A 6,381-nucleotide genomic window follows, 5' to 3' on the forward strand; every position below is an offset into this window, starting at 1 on the left:
GCCTGAACTGGAAGGAGCCAACCTTCAGCACGCCGGTCTTCTGAACTATGAAATGGGATTGTAATTTGGACGCACCCGGAGTGGTTGCATTCAACAAGATGATACGTGCCAGGCGTCTGCTACCGTGCCTGGCCCTTTGCTTATCCCTCCTGAAGCAGGACAGGCGTCTTCCTCTTCCAAAGACCGGGCAGGGCTGCATTCAGGAAGTAATTCAGCCTGAAGGCCGTGGAGAGGAGGGGGAGAGAGAGACCCTGGCTGAGTGAAGCCCGAGCCCAGGGGGGTGGGGGAATGCTTACAAAGCCCACAACCACTTGCTGAATCCCCTCTACGGAAGCCGGAGCCAGGCTCCTGGCTCCCGGAAGGGAAGAGGCGGCCATGCTGGAAGCTGCGAGCCAGGGAGTGGCTATGCCTAGCTCAGATGCAGAAGGCAGAGAGTGGATTCAGAGGCCCACCGCTCCTCCAGAGGGACAGGCCTCCCATCCAGAAACCCCCATGCGGTTCGTGAGGCCAAGCAGGACTGGAGGTGTGGTGCTCCTGACCCGGAATCACGGCCCTGTAGCACCCCCTAACAATCACTCTCACGTCTGTGTGCCTCAGTCTTCTCACCCAGGAAATGGGAACGATCTCAGAAGGGTGGCTGTCTCCAAATCGTTGCCGGGATGTTGGCTAAGCCGTTAGCACACGTGCTCCTCACCGAGAAAGCTCTCCCCTTATCCAGGGGCGACTGTCTTTGTTTTGCCACCCCTCTGCCCGGTTAGGGACGGTGGCGGTGGCTTGCTGTGATGCGGGAAACCACGCCACTGGATTCAAAGACCAGCAGGGCCCCCCCACAGTGGACAGGTGTCAGAGGAGCATCCAAGCCAAGAGTAAGAACGAAGAAAAGTCTGGAGTGTGGCCTCCGAACATTCGCGATGAAAACCGTATGCACCACAACAGAACACTGTCCGACTCACTTTGCACACGGCACCCAGCCAGATCCATCCCAGGAGGAGAGCATCATGTTTGCTGGCGCAAGGGCCACCTATGGCGCGGGGACCCTGGGTGAGAGAGGCTGGCACAGCAGCTCTAAGGATGGACTGAAACATGCAGCCCATGGTGAGGATGAGGCACACGTGGGCAGCGTGGTATTTGTGCATGTGGTTCCCATGACGCAGGCCCACTAAGCAACAGCCATCATCCTTATGATCTGTGTTATTCTTATCATTGTGTTGGATGCACCCAGGAAGTTTTAGACAGCGTTTTAAAAAAAACAACACTGAGTTTGTTTTCTCATTTGTAAAATGAAGATGTGGTAGTTACACAATTGCATGTCAACTCGATAAAAGAATGAAGGGGTAGAGTCTAGTCTGTCAATCAGGTCACAGCCTGATGATCCCCCCTTGTGGGTGGGCATGGTCTTCATATGAGGATTCTGGGAACTTCCTCTCTCTTGATTCTGCCATCAGAAGAGGCAGCCGACTCTCTCTCTATATATATCTCTCTCCCTCTCCCTCTCCCTCTCTCTCTTTCCCTGCTTCACCTTCCTGTTTCTCTTTCCCTGCTTCACCTTCCTGTTGAGGAGCCACATGAAGACCTGTGACCGTGCCAAGATACTTCCACTGCCACTGGATCCACAAGACTTTCCCCACTGTCCTGCGATCTTCCTGCATTTGGCATCATTGCATGTGTTACATGAGCTTGAAGAGGAATTCATGGGCTAATAGCAGACTAATATAGAACTTATGGACTTAATCGGAACTAGGCTGGGATGTTCTATTGATACACAATTACTTCTTGATATAAAGTTCTCTCTTACATGTATATGAGTGTCAATTAATTTGTTTCTCTAGTCAACCCAGCCTAACACAAAGGATATGAATAGAATATATGTGCATATAACTATTTTGATAGTGAAACAAGATCAGGTATGTCAAGTTCCTACCATGCAGTAAGCATTCAATAAATGTTAGCAGGGGGCACAGATGCCCCACTTTAACAGACTGTCCCCATTTTAACACTGTAAACTTTGGGTCACAGGAAACACTTCAGCGTCAAGCAAGCTGGGTCAGTGGTCACCCTACAACACAGGCCCACCTGGCCGGGTCCGTCCTTGCTACCCCAGGCAGTACAAGATTTCTGGGCCATGACACTCTGCCTCTGGCCTCCCTGAGGGTCTGAGTGGCCTCCGGAGTCTGGCCCATTGCTTTCAGGTCCACAGGCTCGCAGAGACCAGACACAGGAGCTGAACCCATAGCCAGGCATTTGCGCCCCAGGCCCCAGGCTGCCCCACAAAGAGCAGAGCAGAGCTGAGGGGCAGTGGAAAGCATGCCTAGGAGGGTCTGGCTGGGATCAGAGAAGGGAGGGGGCCGGGGCCCCTGCAATGAATAATGCAGGGAGGGGACAGGACGGCAGGGGCGGGAGAAGCTGCTGCTGGCCCCCAGCCTGTTCCCAGCCAGGCTGCCAGGAGCAGGAAGGCTCCCAGCTGAGCCTGGGAAGCAGTTATCACTGGTGGGTGATTAAGTTACTAATCCTTCAGGGAGAAGACATTTAGAGGCCCATATTAAAGCAGTGCGAGGAAAAATTACATTCCGTTTCAATTTAGTTTAGCAATTCCCGTGATTTAGTTAAATGAAAAGCAATTGTTCCAATTAATAGTATTGAATGTTATTCATCAAAAGTGTCAAAACAGCTCTGTGGCTGCATTAGTAACCCATTCTCTTGTCAGAGATCCGGATAATTCCCCAGGATAGGGCAGTAAGAGAGCGAGCAGTGGGGCTTTAGGGAGAAGGTCAAAGTCAGAGGGGGTGTGTACTCACACACATGCGTGCGTGCAAGTTCATGTGCATGTGACCTCTGTGCATGGAGGAGCATCTAGGTGGGCACATGTGGTCTTGCCTACATACAGATACAAAATATGCCCAAGTATACACATGCATGTGTATGTATGTGCCTATGCCAGGGTGCCTAAGTGCACATGTGTGTGTGTACCCATGTTTTTCCGGGCTCTTACACACATAGACACAACCATATACAATTGCCTGTTCATGTCCATGTCTGCATGCACAAAAGGATGTGAATGCATGCAAAGGTGTGCACAGTCAGATGGCTGTGTGCACTTATGTGCAGGAGATTGTGTGCACAAGTGAGCCTGTAGAAATGTTGGTGTCCAAGGGGATGGACACACTGGGAGTGCACATGGGGGTGCACAGTCTGTGGGGACATTTGTGTATACCATAGATGTGTCTGTCCACCTCTAGGAAGAAGGTGAAGGGAGGTGGGTGTCTTCTAGCATGAGAACAGGCCCGTCTCCATCTTGTCTTAGGATGTGTGTGGCCAGGCATTCTTTGAGATGCTGCTGTCCAATCACCATTCCCATGAGGAAAGAGACCATCTCTGCCAGATGCACGGTTACAGTTTCGGGACCTAAAAGAGAGCCTGGCAGAGAGAAGACATTCATGGAGTATTTGATTGAATGGATGAGAGGATCAAAGGCTAGAAAAGCAGATGAATGAGACAATGGATGGATGGGGCATAGGTGGATAGATAGAATGACGGACCGATGGATCATCAACAGATGGAGGAATGCATGACTAGAGGTCCCTGGGTCTACCAGGCCTTCCACTAGTGAGTGGACTCCCCAGTATATTCTCCCCATCACGTGTTTCAAGCCCATCTGGATGCCAGCAGCGGCCCTGCAGCACAACGTAGGAGGGCTCCCCTGGACAGGCGGGCAGCTCAAAGGTCACACTGCCTACTAAAACCCACCAAAGAAGAATAGGGCAGCAGAAAGAGCAGGAATGGCAGGGGCAGCTTAGGAGAGGCTGAGCAAAGCTCAGTACTTCAACACTAGGGGTGCAAGAAGGGCCCTTTGAGGGTTATATACCCTTGAGTCAGGGTTTCTGCATCCAGCCTGTGTCCCTGGACTTATCTACCAACCCCTGACCCAACCCCAGCCCAGGCCTGCCCTTCTCTGTCTCCGATTCTGCACTCTGGGACTCTGCCCTCACCACGCACGCACCGCAGGGGAGACCCTCTTCTCCAGCCCTGTCCAGATGCTGAAGCAGCTCTTCCTCTTCTTGCTGCTGATCCAATGGCTGTCTGGCTAGTCCAGCCATCTGTCTGCCACCCTGGGGAGGCCCAGAAGCACCAGGGCAGGCTCTGGGGTTCAGGAGCCCATTGTGTTATGAAGCAGAACCGCCTTGAGATGACCCTCCCACGCCACCCCCAGAGACCGTGTGGCCAAGGTCTGCTCTTTATCACAGATAAAGAACATCTACAAAGGGCCTTCTGTCTCCAAGCTCCCCACTTCCCGGGCTCCTCCAAGCCTCGGCTCTCTCTGGAGATGACCAGACCCAAGGGCTCCGAGTGGGTGGTTTTGTGTGGTCATCAGGACTCCCACTTTCACTCTGAGCTCTGACAGGTCGGTGTGGGCCACCTGCTGTCAGGGCCTGCCCCCTAGTGGCTGCCTCTGACACACACTCAGGGCCCCACCCCTTGCCTGGTACCAACTCTGAGCCGAGCAACCCCTTACCCAGCCTGTAGAAGAAAGGACCCCGAGTTCTTTCAAAGACTCCACAAGACCCCAAGGTGACATCAATTCTGATTCATAGCAACCATGGAAGACGGAGTAGTGCTGCTCCCACGGGGATTCCAAGCCGATTCTCTTTGTAAGCAGACTGCTACCTCCCTCCCCCTCAGAGCAGCTGGTGGGTTTGAGTCTCAGACCTTGCTGTCAGTGGCGGAGTGTTGTAACCATGAGCCACCAGGGCTCCTTAAAGGCTGCACAGTGGCCACAATGGCCCCTCTTCCTGGCCACGGGAGCCCACATGCACCCGCACAGGACTCAGCTGCCCAGGGTTTACATTGCCTTCAGCAGTCCCTGGGCTGCTGTCTGTGCCAAGCGCCCAGCTTGGTCGGTGATTAAGCAGAGAAAGGAAGTGTTAGGATGTGACCCCTGAACCCAAGAGGGTCATAAAGACAATAGCTGAGATGATAGCCGAGGGAGCAGGCGTCCTGTCTGTTTGGGGGAGGCCCGGAGCAAGGCTGGCCTTCACTGGGGGCATCCTGGGGCTCGTAATTCTATGTGAGAGTGACGGAGACAGGATAGCAGGTCCAGGAGGGCTTCCGCCAGCTGCTTCCTCCCTCCTCCACTCACTGAGCCCCAGGCCCTGGCCTCCGGAGACCCGGCCTGGCTGGCTCACTGGTAGACCAGCCGCCTTTCCTCTCTTTTCAAAGTTGCACTGGGAGATTAGAGGTCTCGACTCTTCTGAGTACCCCTCTTTGTTTTCTCCCCAAAGGAGGCAGAGGAAGGAGTACTACCCCATCCTCTTCACGCAGGCTAAGGCACTGGAGCAACTGCCCTGGAAACATCCTCCCGGTGCCCGTTCCCACGGCCTGGTCTCCTTGCAGCCCCAGAGCAGCAAAAGGTTAATTGCTGGCACTTTGGGCCCAGTGGTGGGATGAAGCCAGAGACCAAATTGTTCAAAGTACAATTGTTAAAGGTTTCTCTCACCCCGTAAGCCATGGTAGGAGTATTTACATCAGAGAAATGAGCAAGCACCACGGAACAGAGCCCTCTCCCACCGGTCAGTGCTGGTACCACGAGCATTCCCAATGCCACCGTGGACAGGTTTCCATGGATTTTCCAGGTTAAGGCAGATTTGGGAGAAAGATCTAGTGATCATCCATGAATTAACCAATAAAACATTGTGGACTACAAGAGAACATGGTCTGACCTGCTTGCTTTGGACACATCACCAGGATGAATCCGTGGCTGAAGGAGGAGTCTGTGTTTGGTGAAGGAGTGGACCAGCAAGGGGGAAGGAGACCCTGGGTGACACAGCCGGGGAAAACGCCAGCCGTTGTAAGGAGGACACAAGGCCAGGTGTTACTTTCCTTGTTGTCAGGAGTCAGCACTGACATCTGATGAAGTTGTCAAAGATTTCATCTTCCTTGGATCCACAGTCGTCAATCACAGAAGTAGAAGAAATGAAATGACACATGGCATGGAGCAAGTCTACTGCACAAGTCCTCTTTAAGGGGAGGAAAAGCAATCCAAGTCACAGGATTTTCCATCGCCCCATAGGCATGTGAAACTTGAACATTGAATAAGGAAGACAATAAGAATTGGTGAACTTTGAATGACAGTGCTGGTGAAGAATGTGGAGGGCACTGTGGTGGCATAGTGGTTCTGAGTTGAACTGCTAACCACAAAGTCAGCAGTTGGAAACTACCAGCAGCTCCTTGGGTGAAAAGCCAGACTTTCTACTTCCATAGAAAGTTCCAGTCTCCTCCAAGATGTGAATGTAACATACCGGCATGGAGTAGAGAACCAGTGGAGAGGTCTGAGAGGCCAACCCCAATCCCAACTATGTGGACAGCTGCCCCTCCCCCCAGAAGAAT

The sequence above is a fragment of the Echinops telfairi genome, unplaced genomic scaffold (genome assembly GCF_000313985.2).
Source record: "Echinops telfairi isolate 266 unplaced genomic scaffold, ASM31398v2 ScPeMD7_5592;HRSCAF=6446, whole genome shotgun sequence".
In the NCBI taxonomy this organism is placed as follows: Eukaryota; Metazoa; Chordata; class Mammalia; order Afrosoricida; family Tenrecidae; genus Echinops; species Echinops telfairi.